The following is a 19,293-nucleotide window of genomic DNA, read 5'->3' on the forward strand; positions in this document are numbered from 1 at the left end:
CGAAACGCCGATGTAGCTGTTTGATTCCCTGTTCTGAAATAAAGGATTTACCTTTTAACAAGTCTGGTGAGTGCTCTCCCTTCGTATGGCTATTCAAGAATTATAACCTGGTGGTTATCTTTCATCTGGACACGCACCCCAGCATGAAATTGGACTGTGTGAGTGTGGACCCCAATGGTTGGTTGTATTAATATGCATTGCTTTGTGCATATTCGGTCCAGCACCCCTTTAATATTCATTGAATTTTTCTGAAGAGGTTATTTATCTATCATATCTAAGAGGATCTGGTCTGGTGGACGGACTTATTTTCTGGTGTCCATGGGACAAGTGGAGTGGCTCGGCTTTTTTTCTATGCTGATTTTGACCTAATTTTATTTTTGTATATTTTTTCTGTTGGTTTTTCTTTTTTATACTTTTTTTATTTTTTATTTTTTTGATGATAATTAAAAATATTTTGATTAAAGCCCAGTTCTGTGATAGTAGACTAAATATGTTATAGTTCTATTTGAAATTACACTAATGGAGAATCTTGTATCTACCGAATTGTTATTTGCCGCTGAGCATGATCTATTGGCTCTGACTGATGAGGATGCTGAACGTGTATTATCTGAATTCAGTGATTTTGAAAAACTTCCAGCTGAGAACTTAATTGACACTTATCATAAATTGGCTAATTTAGAAAAAAGAGAAGTGGACCTCCTGCTGCATGGTCAATTTTTATCTGATTATTTTCGTAAAAAGCAAATCCCTCGGGGTTTTCGTTTGAATAATATACCCACGATTGGTAGAAGTAACCCGACCTTTTGCAGCAGGTGGTGCACTGTTCTTAATAAGTGCTCCTTTGATTTGCTTCTTCTAGTAATAGAGGAGGTGGGGGCAGATTTAAAAAAGATACGGAGTGAGATTGCACAATTTCGCCCAGGTGCTGTGGAGACATTGCAGTCTGATACCTCACAACAGTGGATGGTGAAATTAAAACAACAGACTGACAAATATTGCAAAGAGCTGATTTCCTTTAAGAGGACTAAACTAGAGAAAGTAGACAGAGACTATAAGGAACACCGGGTATATCGGTGGCTTACTGGTAGTGACAACCCTATACCATTCAGATTTAGAAACTCCAGACAAAGATTTGATCATTCTCAGCTTGACAGTAATTCCTCTTCTGAACGGGACTCGTCTAACTCACAATTGGCTAGAAGACCTCCACTTCCTCGAGCTAATACACGCTCACGGGTGGGTGACTTTAATTTAAACGTAGAAGGCCCCACCTCAGGCGGGGCAAATTCAAAAGAAAAGAAAAAACAAAACAAGAATCTAAAGAATCGATAATTAATTTATCTTCACATATTCTTACTGAACCTGAAATCAGTTTACTGTCAAAGGGTCTTAGTTTCGTCCCTACACCTAGATTTAATAAATTCAATTGGTCTATTGACAAATATAAATTAGGACGTAAACTAAGACTTGCTGAAAAATTTGATCAAACCAGTGACAACACTGGAATGATGAAACCGTTTAAGAAAAAAAGCACATATGACCCTGTATCCTATAACCCCAGTATCAAGACTTTTACCCGGATGTTAGATGACAACATCAGAATATCACTTGGGAAACAGGGTAGAACCCGATATAATCTCACCCCTGTGGAGAAACAGGCATTAACCAATCTTAAAGAGAATCCCAAGATCACGATTAGATCAGCTGATAAGGGAGGGGCGGTGGTAGTCTTAAACACATCTGATTACCACACTGAGGCACTAAGACAACTAGCTGACACTGGTACCTATAGGTTACTTGATTGTGACCCGGTAATGGGTTTTAAGACGCGTTTGGATAACTTATTGGATGTAGCCATTAACAATAAGTGGATTGATGAAGACACTCTAGGATTTCTTAGAACTGAATATCCCATTTGTCCAATCTTATACCTTTTACCCAAGGTCCACAAGACTCTTGATGCCCCGCCAGGTAGGCCTATAATCTCGGCCCGTAACTCTCTGTTTTCACCGGTAGCACAATATCTAGATACATTTTTACAACCTTGTGTGAAACACACCAAAAGTTATCTTCGTGATACAGGTCATTTCTTAGAATTAATTGATTCATTACCATATGTACCTGGTGATTTGCTTGTTACCATGGATGTCACGTCACTTTATACGGTGATCCCACATGGTGCTGGTATTGAGACTGTGAGACGGGTCCTTACTCAGCATCATGTGGGTTCTCCTCCTGTTGATTTTCTGATTGAACTACTTGAATTGATACTTACCTGTAACTACTTTCGATACGGTGAGCGATACTATCTCCAAACGGCGGGCACCGCGATGGGCAGCAATATAGCGCCCTCGTATGCCAATTTATTTATGGATGCCTATGAGACTGAGAACATAGTCCCGCTGTTTGGAGATAGTATTGCTTTCTACCGTAGGTTTATAGATGATGTCTTTCTGCTGTGGAGAGGTACTGAACAATCTCTACAACTAATGATGGAATAATTAAATTCTCTAGATTCACCTATTAGATTCACTATGCAATTTAGTGTCCAATCTGTCTCATTTTTGGATGTTAGTGTCTTTAGCACAGAACTGGGCTATGGCTACAGACTATATCGGAAGGAGACAGACCGCAATTCTTTATTACATTTTGACAGTTATCACCCAGGACCGCTCAAACAGAATTTACCTATCTCTCAATTCTTGAGAGTACTTCGGAACAACTCTGATTCTATGACAGCAATATATCAAATTGAAGAGATGAAACAGAGGTTCTCATCACGTGGATATGATGATCTGACTATCAATAGATGTCTGGATAAAGCCAGAAACATTTTTGATAGGGGTAATTCCACCAGACCGAAGAACGACAATCCATTTGTGATCACGACCACCTTTGACGGTGCTGGATCCACCATACGTAATGCCATCCATAAGATGTGGCCCATTGTCAAGTCCGACCCGTCTCTGACCAAGAAATTACCCAAGAAACCTCTAGTGAGCTTCAAACGAGCACAAAACTTGAAAGATTTGCTCATGCTACCTGATAGGATACAAGTTCCATCCACTAATACCTGGCTAAACACAAATAAACCAGGATGCTACCGCTGCATCAATTGTACGACTTGCAGGGGGATGATGGTGGGTACATTCTTTCATCATCCGCACACTGGCAAGAAAATCTATATCAGAAAAAGGGTAACTTGTACTTCAGATTACGTGGTTTATATACTAACTTGCCCGTGCTCACTAGTATATGTCGGTAAGACTATACGTCCATTTCGTGAGAGAATGGCGAATCATCGATTATCGATTAGGTCGGCACTCACAGACGGTAACTCGGACAAACCGGTGGCCCGGCATTTCATCGAGGCCAGACATTCGCTGGCAACATTGAGATGCATGATAATTGATAAGGTGGATCCTCCAAGAAGGGGTGGAGATCGTGCTAAAATGCTTCTTAAAAAAGAGGCCTCTTGGATTTTTCATCTTGATACTATTCGACCACGGGGACTTAACGATGCCATTCATTATGGCATATTTTTGGGCTAAAGTCTGGAACTTAACAAAATTATTTATATTTATTTTTATTTTTATTTTTATTATTCATTTTTTTATTATTATTTTTGATTATTACTTTTTTTGCGGTCTGTCTCTCCTGCTATATTGGTCTGTAGCTCTACTAACTTTAAACCTTATTTTTCAGCATGGTCAATGGTTGATTATTTCAACTTGAAGATGGACACCTTGAGTATTTTAATAAGATCAAGTGCTTGGAAAACTGATAGATTCATATAATCGGCTCAAAAGATCTATTGGATTGCTATGGACACTTGTATAACATTTTATGTTTACTGATTTGACCTAATCATAATAATGTTTATAATGTTTATAATGCTTTTCACTGTTAATCATCTGTTTAATGTCCATGGCATGGTTATACATCCGGGACACGTGACCGTCTTTGCGGTTCACGGACCGGAAGTGACCCGACGGCTGGAACGGAAGCCGATGTCCAATGGTTTACAAACAGGATAAAGTTGACATATTTTAAATCACCACATCTAATTTACACAGGGTGTGAGTGATGGACACAATATACATATTTTTTCGTTTTTGTGCCTTGTTTGCCTCCGCTGCCGTGGATCGGGTATATGGGTCCCGGACCGGGAGTTGCTTGGTTTAGCTGACTTCCGGGACGCGTGACCGGATATGCGGTTCACGGACCGGAAGTGACCTGGCCGTTGGAACGCACGCCGATTTGTGATGATGTTTTAACTGTACTAAGCTGAATTGATCCTGCTCTGAGGACAATTTAGTAGATATTTTATATATGTATTACCCATATGGTGGATTGTTGGTCTATTTTTATTCATAGAATTAAGAGTATTCTCATTGTGGAACATAATGTGGGTGGATACCACTTGATTGGTGGGAGGGAACCAGGATGGGTATAAATGTCTGGACACTACACTGTGTTTGTATCTTGACAAAGGTCGATGTAGCTGTTTGATTCCCTGTTCTGAAATAAAGGATTTACCTTTTAACAAGTCTGGTGAGTGCTCTCCCTTCGTATGGCTATATATATATATATATATATAGAGAGAGAGAGAGAGAGAGAGTTGTTTAACCTATCTATCCTGTACTAAGGGCACACTAATCAGATGTGGTTTTGGATTCAGGCAATTGAACTGTGCACATTGGAGTCATACTCTGACAGATGTTCTGCACCTAGCATAGGGTTGGTGCAAGTCCTACTGTTGGGTTCCGATGATTGCAACTGAAGACACGTAAAGTGGACATTCCAGCCCTGGCGCATTAAGATGCACATTGTACACCAAGGGAAAGGGATTTTAATGGTATTGGCATAAAGTCACAGATGCAACCAGCAAAATATGCTAAAAAGACCCCTGAGTGCCAAAAGATATGCCCATGGGTGAAGCTAGACACGCCCTTTCGGCGGAACATGGCACACCCCCTCGGGGGCGCATACTACTACTGACTAGAATCTCCCTGAAATTAGATTCCAAAAATAGGCAAGTATGGTGTATATGTGTGTATGTATGTATGTATGTATGTATGTATGTATCTACAGTGTGTGTGTGTGTGTGTATGTGTATCTACAGTGTGTGTGTGTGTGTGTGTGTGTGTGTGTGTGTATGTATGTATGTGTGTGAGTGTATCTATGTGTATGTGTGTGAGTGTATCTACAGTGTGTGTGTGTGTGTATTTATGTGTATGTATGTGTCTGTGTGAATCTACAGTATGTGTGTGTATCTGTGTATGTGTGTATGGGGGGCATAATGTGTATAAGTTGCACTTCTGTGGGCACTATACAGTATGTAACCGGTACTACTACAGGGAGAATTATGTGTATAAGCGGCGCTACTACAGCAGGTATTATGTGCATAAGCGGCGCTCCTACAGCAGGTATTATGTGCATAAGCGGCGCTACTACAGCAGGTATTAAGTATATAAGCGGTGCTACTACATCAGATATTATGTTTATAAGCGGTACCACTACTGGTAACTGACATTATGTGTGTAAACAGATGGATTTGACAAAAGATGAGAGAATTGAGGTAATTTTGATGTCTGGAGAATGAAGCATCTGCGACCTCTGAATAACTATATATATATATATATATATACACATACATACAGTTTTGTTGGTCTACCTGACCGTGATTTGGTTTTCACAGAATCCCTCATTTTCCACTTCATAATTAGAGTTTGAACTAGTGATGAGCGGGTTCGGTTTCTCGGAAACCGAACCCCCCCGAACTTCAGCCTTTTTACACGGGTCCGAGCCGTGCTCGGATTCTCCCGTGTGGCTCGGGTAAACCGAGCGCGCCCGAACGTCATCATCCCGCTGTCGGATTCTCGCGAGATTCGGATTCTATATAAGCAGCCGCGCTCGCCGCCATTTTCACACGTGCATTGAGATTGATAGGGAGAGGACGTGGCTGGCGTCCTCTCCGTTATAGTCATAATAGAAAAGACTAAGAGTGACATTGTTATAATTGTGGGGAGGATTGGGGACGGGGAGCAGCTGTTAGGAGTACAGTGCAGGGTTTTGCTGATAGTAGTGAGTGTGACCACCAGTTTAATCCTTTCTCTGCCTGAAAAAAACGCTCCATACCATATCTGTGCTCAGTGTGCTGCATGATATATCTGTGCTGAGTGCACTGCTCACACTGCCTAATTGTGGGGACTGGGGAGCAGTTATAGCAGGAGTACAGTGCACAGTTTTGCTGACAGTGACCACCAGTCCAGTATACGTTTGTCTGCCTGAAAAACACTACTGTGGTGGCTTTTTTTCTTTATACTAGTAGTTTAGCAGTCTGCTGACAGTGTCCACCAGGTCCATTTATTATACAGTATATTATATATATATAGCAGTACGGTAGGCCACGGCTGTACCTACATCTGTGTCGTCACTCGTCGTCCATAAGTAATAATAGTATACTATCCATCCATCTACATTGTATACCTGTGGTGGCTTTTTTTTCTTCATACTAGTTTAGCAGTCTGCTGACAGTGTCCACCAGGTCCGTTATTATTATTCTGTATATATTATATATATAGCAGTACGGTAGGCCACGGCTGTACCTACCTCTGTGTCGTCACTCGTCGTCCATAAGTAATAATAGTATACTATCCATCCATCTACATTGTATACCTGTGGTGGCTTTTTTTTCTTCATACTAGTTTAGCAGTCTGCTGACAGTGTCCACCAGGTCCGTTATTATTATTGTGTATATATTATATATATAGCAGTACGGTAGGCCACGGCTGTACCTACCTCTGTGTCGTCACTCGTCCTCCATAAGTAATAATAGTATACTATCCATCCATCTACATTGTATACCTGTGGTGGCTTTTTTTTCTTCATACTAGTTTAGCAGTCTGCTGACAGTGTCCACCAGGTCCGTTATTATTATTCTGTATATACAGGTTGAGAATCCCATATCCAAATATTCCGAAATACGGAATATTCCGAAATACGGACTTTTTTGAGTGAGAGTGAGATAGTGAAACCTTTGTTTTTCGATGACTCAATGTACACAAACTTTGTTTAATACACAAAGTTATTAAAAATATTGTATTAAATGACCTTCAGGCTGTGTGTATAAGGTGTATATGAAACATAAATGAATTGTGTGAGTGTACACACACTTTCTTTTATGCACAAAGTTATAAAAAATATTGGCTAACATGACCTTCAGGCTGTGTGTATAAGGTGTATATGACACATAAATGCATTCTGTGCTTAGATTTAGGTCCCATCACCATGATATCTCATTATGATATGCAATTATTCCAAAATACGGAAAAATTAGATATCCAAAATTCCTCTGGTCCCAAGCATTTTGGATAAGGGATACTCAACCTGTATTATATATATAGCAGTACGGTAGGCCACGGCTGTACCTACCTCTGTGTCGTTACTCGTCGTCCATAAGTAATAATAGTATACTATCCATCCATCTACATTGTATACCTGTGGTGGCTTTTTTTTCTTCATACTAGTTTAGCAGTCTGCTGACAGTGTCCACCAGGTCCGTTATTATTATTCTGTATATATTATATATATAGCAGTATGGTAGGCCACGGCTGTACCTACCTCTGTGTCGTCACTCGTCGTCCATAAGTAATAATAGTATACTATCCATCCATCTACATTGTATACCTGTGGTGGCTTTCTTTTCTTCATACTAGTTTAGCAGTCTGCTGACAGTGTCCACCAGGTCCGTTATTATTATTCTGTATATATTATATATATAGCAGTACGGTAGGCCATGGCTGTACCTACCTCTGTGTCGTCACTCTTCGTCCATAAGTAATAATAGTATACTATCCATCCATCTACATTGTATACCTGTGGTGGCTTTTTTTTCTTCATACTAGTTTAGCAGTCTGCTGACAGTGTCCACCAGGTCCGTTATTATTATTCTGTATATATTATATATATAGCAGTACGGTAGGCCATGGCTGTACCTACCTCTGTGTCATCACTCGTCGTCCATAAGTAATAATAGTATACTATCCATCCATCTACATTGTATACCTGTGGTGGCTTTTTTTTCTTCATACTAGTTTAGCAGTCTGCTGACAGTGTCCACCAGGTCCGTTATTATTATTCTGTATATATTATATATATAGCAGTACGGTAGGCCACGGCTGTACCTACCTCTGTGTCGTCACTCGTCGTCCATAAGTAATAATAGTATACTCTCCATCCATCTACATTGTATACCTGTGGTGGCTTTTTTTTCTTCATACTAGTTTAGCAGTCTGCTGACAGTGTCCACCAGCTACGTTATTATTATTCTGTATATATTATATATATAGCAGTACGGTAGGCCACGGCTGTACCTACCTCTGTGTCATTACTCGTCGTCCATAAGTAATAATAGTATACTATCCATCCATCTACATTGTATACCTGTGGTGGCTTTATCTTCATACTAGTTTAGCAGTCTGCTGACAGTGTCCACCAGGTCCGTTATTATTATTCTGTATATATTATATATATATAGCAGTACGGGAGGCCACGGCTGTACCTACCTCTGTGTCGTCACTCGTCGTCCATAAGTAATAATAGTATACTATCCATCCATCTACACCACAGGTATACAATGTAGATGGATGGATAGTATACTATTATTACTTATGGACGACGAGTGACGACACAGAGGTAGGTACAGCCGTGGCCTACCGTACTGCTATATATATAATATATACAGAATAATAATAACGGACCTGGTGGACACTGTCAGCAGACTGCTAAACTAGTATGAAGAAAAAAAAGCAACCACAGGTATACAATGTAGATGAATGGATAGTATAGTATTATTACTTATGGACGACGAGTGACGACACAGAGGTAGGTACAGCCGTGGCCTACCATACTGCTATATATATAATATATACAGAATAATAATAACGGACCTGGTGGACACTGTCAGCAGACTGCTAAACTAGTATGAAGAAAAAAAAGCCACCACAGGTATACAATGTAGATGGATGGATAGTATACTATTATTACTTATGGACGACGAGTGACGACACAGAGGTAGGTACAGCCGTGGCCTACCGTACTGCTATATATATAATATATACAGAATAATAATAACGGACCTGGTGGACACTGTCAGCAGACTGCTAAACTAGTATGAAGAAAAAAAAGCCACCACAGGTATACAATGTAGATGGATGGATAGTATACTATTATTACTTATGGATGACGAGTGACGACACAGAGGTAGGTACAGCCGTGGCCTACCGTACTGCTATATATATAATATATACAGAATAATAATAACGGACCTGGTGGACACTGTCAGCAGACTGCTAAACTAGTATGAAGAAAAAAAAGCCACCACAGGTATACAATGTAGATGGATGGATAGTATACTATTATTACTTATGGACGACGAGTGATGACACAGAGGTAGGTACAGCCGTGGCCTACCATACTGCTATATAATATATACAGAATAATAATAACGGACCTGGTGGACACTGTCAGCAGACTGCTAAACTAGTATGAAGAAAAGAAAGCCACCACAGGTATACAATGTAGATGGATGGATAGTATACTATTATTACTTATGGACGACGAGTGACGACACAGAGGTAGGTACAGCCGTGGCCTACCGTACTGCTATATATATAATACAGGTTGAGTATCCCTTATCCAAAATGCTTGGGACCAGAGGAATTTTGGATATCGGATTTTTCCGTATTTTGGAATAATTGCATATCATAATAAGATATCATGGTGATGGGACCTAAATCTAAGCACAGAATGCATTTATGTGTCATATACACCTTATACACACAGCCTGAAGGTCATGTTAGCCAATATTTTTTATAACTTTGTGCATAAAAGAAAGTGTGTGTACACTCACACAATTCATTTATGTTTCATATACACCTTATACACACAGCCTGAAGGTCATTTAATACAATATTTTTAATAACTTTGTGTATTAAACAAAGTTTGTGTACATTGAGTCATCGAAAAACAAAGGTTTCACTATCTCACTCTCACTCAAAAAAGTCCGTATTTCGGAATATTCCGTATTTCGGAATATTTGGATATGGGATACTCAACCTGTATATACAGAATAATAATAACGGACCTGGTGGACACTGTCAGCAGACTGCTAAACTAGTATGAAGAAAAAAAAAGCCACCACAGGTATACAATGTAGATGGATGGATAGTATACTATTATTACTTATGGACGACGAGTGACGACACAGAGGTAGATACAGCCGTGGCCTCCCGTACTGCTATATATATATAATATATACAGAATAATAATAACGGACCTGGTGGACACTGTCAGCAGACTGCTAAACTAGTGTGAAGAAATAAAAGCTACAACACGTATACAATGTAGATGGATGGATAGTATACTATTATTACTTATGGACGACGAGTGACGACACAGAGGTAGGTACAGCCGTGGCCTACCGTACTGCTATATATATAATATATACAGAATAATAATAACGGACCTGGTGGACACTGTCAGCAGACTGCTAAACTAGTATGAAGAAAAAAAAGCCACCACAGGTATACAATGTAGATGGATGGATAGTATAGTATTATCAGTGGCGTAACTAGGAATTTTTCTACCCCAGGCCAAAAAATTCTTCGGCGCCCCCCCTTCATGCTCCATAATTGGGAGCAAGAAAGGGATAAATATGCGCCAAAAAAGGGGCGTGGTTTTGTTGGAGTGGGCGTGGTTTCGCATAAAGGTGCGTGTCATTGCAGGAAAAGACTACCTTATACCCCAGTTTTGCAACCTGCACGCCCATACGTTGGCCACCACAGGAAAGAAAAATAATCCTGATTCATGCCCCTTACATTATTTGTCATTTTTCCTCCTTATAGTAATGCCCAGTATACATTATGCCACATACTGCAATGGCCCTTAGACATTATGCCGCACACAATAATGCACGACACAATATGCACACACTGTAATGCCCCCGACACATTATGCCACACACCGTAATGTCTGTGACACATTATGCCACACACCGTAATGCCTGTGACACATTATGACAGGAATCGCAATGCCCGTTATACATTATGCTACACACTGCAATGCCCCTGATACATTATAGCACATACAATGTCTGTGACACATTATGACACACACCGCAATGTCCGTGATACATTATGCCACACACTGCAATGCCCGATACATTATAGCACATACAATGCCTGTGACACATTATGCCACACACTGCAATGACCTTGAGACATTATACCACAATGCCCGTGATATAGTATACCATACACCGTAATGCCTGTGACACATACCGCAATGCCCTGCCCGTTATACCCTATGCCACACATCGCAATGCCCGTTATGTATTATGCCACACTGCAATGACCCTGAGACATTATACCACATACCACAATGCCCGTGATATAGTATACCACACACCGTAATGCCTGACACATTATGACACACACCGCAATGTCCGTGATGCATTATGCCACACACTGCAATGACCCTGAGACATTATACCACATATCACAATGCCCGCGATATAGTATACCATACACCGTAATGCCTGTGACACATTATGACACACACCGCAATGTCCGTGATACATTATGCCACACACCGTAATGCTCATTACACATTAAGTCCTACAGTAAGGCTTCTAATTACTTTTCAATTACCTGCTCGTTGTCAGGGGTTTCATGCACTGGGTGTCATGCACGGTGCCAGGGGTTTTCATGCTCAGGGTGTCATGCTCTTTGCCAGGGGTTTCATGCACTGGGTGTCATGCTCGTTGCCAGGGGTTTCATGCACTGGGTGTCATGCTCGTTGCCAGGTGTTTCATGCACTGGGTGTCATGCTCGTTGCTAGGAGGTAGTCCTTGTTGCTAGGGCTGTGCTCCCAGTGCCACATATGTCCCCAGTGCCAGATATTCCCCCACGGTGCCAGGTACTTACATGCCCCAGTACCAAATATAGTCCCCCCCCCATGTGCCAGGTACACATAAACCCCCCCAGTGCCACATATGCCCCCAGTGCCAGATATCCCCCCCCCAGTGCCAGATATTCCCCCAGTGCCATATATGCCCCAGTGCCAGATATCCCCCCCAGTGCCATATATGCCCCCAGTGCCAGATATTCCCCCCAGTGCCATATATGCCCCCGTGCCATATATGCCCCCAGTGCCAGATATCCCCACCCCCAGTGCCATATATGCCCCCAGTGCCAGATATTCCCCCCCAGTGCCATATATGCCCCCAGTGCCAGAAATGCCCCAGTGCCAGATATTTACCCCCCCCCCGCGCCGCCGTCGCTTTTTGGAGGGACACGGAGGGCACAGCTCGTCTCTCCTGTGTCCCTCCTGCTGCATCATCTCCGGCGGCCGCGGGTCTAATAGGGGGAAGTGCCGGTTCGTGAGCCAATTAGAGCTCACGGACGGCACTTCCCCCTATTAGACCCGCGGCCGCCGGAGATGATGCAGCAGGAGGGACACAGGGAGGCGCGCTGTGTGCCCTCCGTGTCCCTCCAAAAAGCGGCGGAGGGAAGGAGACTGCAGACTGACATGCGGACGCTCGACCGCATGTCAGTCTGCTGTAAATCAGTGGCGCCCCCGCAGCCCCTCGCCCCCAAGCCACCGCGAGGACTGCGGGGGCAGTAGTTACGCCTCTGAGTATTATTACTTATGGACGACGAGTGACGACAAAGAGGTAGGTACAGCCGTGGCCTACCGTACTGCTATATATATAATATATACAGAATAATAATAACGGACCTGGTGGACACTGTCAGCAGACTGCTAAACTAGTATGAAGAAAAAAAAGCCACCACAGGTATACAATGTAGATGGATGGATAGTATACTATTATTAATAAGTAATAATAGTATACTATCCATCCATCTACATTTTATACCTGTGGTGGCTTTTTTTTCTTCATACTAGTTTAGCAGTCTGCTGACAGTGTCCACCAGGTCCGTTATTATTATTCTGTATATATTATATATATTGCAGTACGGTAGGCCACGGCTGTACCTACCTCTGTGTCGTCACTCGTCGTCCATAAGTAATAATACTATACTATCCATCCATCTACATTGTATACCTGTGGTGGCTTTTTTTTCTTCATACTAGTTTAGCAGTCTGCTGACAGTGTCCACCAGGTCCGTTATTATTATTCTGTATATATTATATATATAGCAGTACGGTAGGCCACGGCTGTACCTACCTCTGTGTCGTCACTCGTCGTCCATAAGTAATAATAGTATACTATCCATCCATCTACATTGTATACCTGTGGTGGATTTTTTTTCTTCATACTAGTTTAGCAGTCTGCTGACAGTGTCCACCAGGTCCGTTATTATTATTCTGTATATATTATATATATAGCAGTACGGTAGGCCACGGCTGTACCTACCTCTGTGTCGTCACTCGTCGTCCATAAGTAATAATACTATATTATCCATCCATCTACATTGTATACCTGTGGTGGCTTTTAGTTGTGCGCAAAATATGGAGAACCAAAATGTGGAGGTTAAAAAAATAGGGAAAGATCAAGATCCACTTCCACCTCGTGCTGAAGCTGCTGCCACTAGTCATGGCCGAGACGATGAAATGCCATCAACGTTGTCTGCCAAGGCCGATGCCCAATGTCATAGTACAGAGCATGTAAAATCCAAAACACAAAAGATCAGTAAAATGACCCAAAAATCAAAATTAAAAGCGTCTGAGGAGAAGCGTAAACTTGTCAATATGCCATTTACGACACGGAGTGGCAAGGAACGGCTGAGGCCCTGGCCTATGTTCATGGCTAGTGGTTCAGCTTCACATGAGGATGGAAGCACTCAGCCTCTCGCTAGAAAAATGAAAAGACTTAAGCTGGCAAAAGCACAGCAAAGAACTGTGCGTTCTTTGAAATCACAAATCCCCAAGGAGAGTCCAATTGTGTCGGTTGCGATGCCTGACCTTCCCAACACTGGACAGGAAGAGCTTGCGCCTTCCACCATTTGCACACCCCCTGCAAGTGCTGGAAGGAGCACCCGCAGTCCAGTTCCTGATAGTCAAATTGAAGATGTCAGTGTTGAAGTACACCAGGATGAGGATATGGGTGTTGCTGGCGCTGGGGAGGAAATTGACAAGGAGGATTCTGATGGTGAGGTGGTTTGTTTAAGTCAGGCACCATTGATGGCCAATGGTGATTTCTACTTACTATTACATTCCCCTGCAGGCACCTTCAAGCCTAATTCTGACACTTGTGGCTCTTAACACTGTTAATACAGTTTCAGTGCACATGGAGAAGATTCCACCATGGATGAAGATTTGCATTCAACTGCACATGGTTCCATTCACTCATACTGTAAATAAAAGTAATGTTCTGCCCTACAACCACAGTCTTACTAGGATTAAGTACTAAGATGCATTTGATTTATTATACACCTCTTTCCATGTGCCTATAGGTATCTACTATAGACGTAAGGGGCCTGATTCTGAGACACATGCAACGGCAATGTTCACGGAACAGAGCAATTCTTGTGCTCCAACTAGGGTTGGAAAAATGATAAACTTGTACATGGCATGTGCCACATGGTGTCTACGCACAGAGTCGCAGTAGTGATTGAGATGCAGTGCCTAATATATATTGGAAATGTATTGGGCATTCCTGGGCAGTGAATGGGAGGTGGCTATGCAAATACATGAAGATGTACCATTTGTACATGAAGACCCACCTGTTGTCCGTGGGAGGAATATGGCCATTGACATGCCTGGTCAAAATACAAAAAATATCAGCTCTTCGGTGTGGAATTATTTCAACACAAATGCGGACAACAGGTGTCAAGCCGTGTGTTGCCTTTGTCAAGCTGTAATAAGTAGGGGTAAGGACGTTAACCACCTTGGAACATCCTCCCTTATACGTCACCTGCAGCGCACTAATCATAAGTCAGTGACAAGTTCAAAAACTTTGGGCGAAAGCGGAAGCAGTCCACTGACCAGTAAATCCCTTCCTCTTGTAACCAAGCTCACGCAAACCACACCACCAACTCCCTCAGTGTCAATTTCCTCCTTACCCAGGAAAGCCAATAGTCCTGCAGGCCATGTCACTGGCAAGTCTGACGAGTCCTCTCCTGCCTGGGATTCCTCCGATGCATCCTTGAGTGTAATGCCTACTGCTGCTGGCGCTGCTGTTGTTGCTGCTGGAAGTCGATGGTCATCCCAGAGGGGAAGTCGGTAGACCACTTGTACTACTTCCAGTAAGCAATTGACTGTCCAACAGTCCTTTGCGAGGAAGATGAAATATCACAGCAGTCATCCTGCTGCAAAGCGGATAACTGAGGCCTTGGCAGCCTGGGCGGTGAGAAACGTGGTTCCGGTATCCATCGTTACTTCAGAGCCAACTATAGACTTGATTGAGGTTCTGTGTCCCCGGTACCAAATACCATCTAGGTTCCATTTCTCTAGGCAGGCGATACCGAGAATGTACACAGATGTCAGAAAAAGAGTCACCAGTGTCCTAAAAAATGCAGTTGTACCCAATGTCCACTTAACCACGGACATGTGGACAAGTGGAGCAGGGCAGACTCAGGACTACATGACTGTGACAGCCCACTGGGTAGATGTATTGCCTCCCGCTGCAAGAACAGCAGCGGCGGCACCAGTAGCAGCATCTCGCAAACGCCAACTCGTTCCTAGGCAGGCTACGCTTTGTATCACCGCTTTCCAGAATACGCACAAAGCTGAAAACCTCTTACGGCAACTGAGGAAGATCATCGCAGAATGGTTTACCCCAATTGGACTCTCATGGGGATTTGTGGCATCGGACAATGCCATCAATATTGTGCGTGCATTACATCTGGGCGAATTCCAGCACGTCTCATGTTTTGCACATACCTTGAATTTGGTGGTGCAGAATTATTTAAAAAACGACAGGGGCGTGAAAGAGATGCTGTCGGTGGCCAGAAGAACTGCGGGCCACTTTCGGCGTACAGGCACCGCGTACAGAAGACTGGAGCACCACCAAAAACACCTGAACCTACCCTGCCATCATCTGAAGCAAGAGGTGTGTCAGATTGTGTTCGGTCTGTGTCCCCGGAGGGGGCGCTAGTGGGTCAGTGGAGGTAGGAGGAAAGAGACGAGGAGGTTGTATCACGTTCTTGCGCATGAGCGCAATGGTATTTTATTCAGCAGATAAGTTTAAACAGAAATGCAGCAGAAATAATATATCAGATGAGAAAACACTTGGAATGATAACAAATAGTCTATGGCAATGGATGATAGGTGACTTGAGAAATCATATCCGGAAATAAAACAACAGAATGAATGTCAATGAAATGATTCTGGTTTGGAAACCAGAGCAGGGTTATAAAACAGAGAACTAAGGCAGTAGATGGATATTGCAAACCTGAGCATAAGCAGGAGACCAACTCACAGTGCAGGTGATGAGGCACTGGCAGCAGCAAGCTGTGTCACAGGTGGAGGAATGAACACACCTGGAGTTTAGTCTTCAACTGCAGGCTGAAGCACACAAGGTGGTGATGAGTGTGAAGCCCAATGCAGGTTGCTGGTATTGCTGAGCCTTGAAGTTCCACGGGAGCAAGCAGAATCACCAGGAGTATAAGTTCTTAGCAGAGAACCAGGAACTCAGGAGAAACAGGAGCCGATCCTTTCATGCAGGTTGTCAGAATGACACAAAGTCCAGGATGCCTGTGAGGTGAAACTGTAGCCTCCTATATACCCCATGGTGTGCAGGGATTGGATGGAGGAAAGGACAGTGGGTGCGGCCACGCACCGGATTGGCCGCAGCATACTAGCTGTTTGGAAACTGTCATGGCGGCGCCCACGCCGCGGCCCAGCGGGGACGCGGCGCGCACACGCCCGCTGGCTCAGGAGTGTTCCCAGGACCTTGATGATGTCCCATGGCAGGGGCATAGGCGACAGGTGACCGCAGGGAGCCAGGACGGAGTCCGCAGCGGCGGACGGATGCCAGTCTGGTAAGTCGATTCCTGACAGTACCCCCTCCTTTAGGGGTGGACACCGAACACCCACGTGGTTTGGAGGGATGAGTGCTGTGGAAGACACGGACCAACCTAGGAGCATGGACATCAGATGAATTCACCCAGCTTCTCTCCTCTGGGCCATAACCGAACCAATCGACCAGGTACTGGAGACGTCCATACCGGCAACGGGAGTCCAGAATCTTATTGATCTCAAATTCCACGCCCCGCTGAGTTCGAACCTTGGGACCTACTGGAAGAGTATTCTGAAAGCGGTTTAGGATTAGAGGTCTGAGGAGAGAAATGTGAAAGGCATTAGAAATACGAAGTGAAGGTGGTAATTTCAACTTGTAAGCCACTGGGTTGATGACACTCTCAATAGGGTAAGGACCAATGAAGCGTGGTGCAAACTTCATGGATGGGACCCTGAGACGAAGGTTGCGGGTTGATAACCAAACCCTGTCCCCCGGTTTCAAATGGGGAACCGCACGTCTCTTGCGGTCGGCGTAGATCTTGTATCGACTGGAGGCTTTTTTGAGGGAAACATGAATTCTTTTCCAAATGGAGGAAAACTGAGTCAGAGCAGTAGTGGCAGCAGGAACATCCAAGTGAGGGAGTTCTTGGAATTCAGGTACTCGGGGATGTTGCCCGTAGACTGCAAAGAATGGTGTCGTGTCTGTAGCAGTGTGGTAACGAAAGTTATGGGCAAACTCGGCCCATGGGAGCAGATTGAACCAATCATCCTGGGAGGATGTCACATATAACCTTAGAAAAGTCTCAAGTTCTTGGTTGACTCTCTCTGTCTGCCCATTCGTCTGAGGATGGTATGATGACGAGAATTTCAATTTTATCTGCATGGCAGAACAGAGGGCCCTCCAAAACCTCGCTACAAACTGTACCCCCCGATCAGATATTATTTCGGAGGGTAAACCGTGTAAACGGAAGATCTCCTGTAGGAAGATCTGGGCAAGTTTCGGGGCAGAAGGAAGACCCTGGAGAGGAACGAAATGAGCCATTTTGGAAAATCTGTCCACTACAACCCAAATAGTGTTATGTCCCTGAGAAGGTGGAAGATCAGTGATAAAATCCATTGATAGGTGAGACCAAGGACGATTAGGGACAGATAAGGGTTGTAACTGACCTGCTGGAGACTGACGAGGAGTCTTGTGCTGCACACATTTCGGACAGGATGCCACGAAATCCTGGATGTCCACTTTCATCTTCGGCCACCAATATGACGCAGAAAGGAACTTGAATGTCTTCAGGACACCAGGATGACCAGTGAACTTGGATTGGTGGGCCCAAGCTAGCAACTTGGGACGGAGTTCTGGGGAAACAAAAGTCTTACCCGGAGGTGGAGCTGGAGAGACTTGAGAGGCAGCGAAAACCACGGGACTCAAGATGGAATGTGGCACAGAGTCAGATGTTCCCTCTTCTGATTCCATGGACCGGGATAATGCGTCGGCTTTCACATTCTGTGAACCTGGGCGGAAATGAAGCCTAAAATTAAAACGTGAGAAAAACATAGCCCACCTGGACTGGCGAGGGTTAAGGCACTGAGCTGCCTTTAGGTATAGCAGGTTTTTATGATCCGTGAAGATGTTAAACGGATGTTTAGCCCCTTCTAGGAGATATCTCCATTCCTCGAGAGCCAGTTTGATTGCCAGTAACTCTTGATCTCCCACGGAGTAGTTAGCTTCTGCGGGAAGAAACTTGCGAGAAAAGAATCCACAAGGGTGAACTTTCCCATCAGATCCCTTCTGGGAGAGAACAGCTCCAACCCCAACTGTAGAGGCATCTACCTCCAACTCGAACGGCCTGTTGACATCTGGCTGTGACAGCACTGGAGCAGACATAAAGGCTAGCTTGATCTTCCGGAAGGCTGCCAAGGCTTCTTCTGACCAGTTGGAATGATCTGCCCCTTTCCGAGTCAGGTTGGTAATAGGAGCGATGAGAGTGGAGAATCCTCGAATAAATTTTCTATAATAGTTGGCAAAACCCAGGAACCGCTGGATAGATTTGAGGGAGTTTGGAATGGACCAATTGGCAATGGCTTCTAATTTTGCCGGGTCCATCTGAAGATCCGATCCGGAAATTATATACCCCAGGAAGGGTATAGAGGGAACTTCGAAGGTACATTTAGATAATTTCCCGTAGAGACGGTTCTCACGAAGACGTCGGATAACTTCACAGACTTGTAGGCGATGAGATGGAAGGTCTTGAGAAAAAATAAGAATATCATCTAAGTAAACAACAAGGTACTTATACAGGACATCAC

Source organism: Pseudophryne corroboree, chromosome 5 (assembly GCF_028390025.1).
Source record: "Pseudophryne corroboree isolate aPseCor3 chromosome 5, aPseCor3.hap2, whole genome shotgun sequence".
Classification (NCBI taxonomy): Eukaryota; Metazoa; Chordata; class Amphibia; order Anura; family Myobatrachidae; genus Pseudophryne; species Pseudophryne corroboree.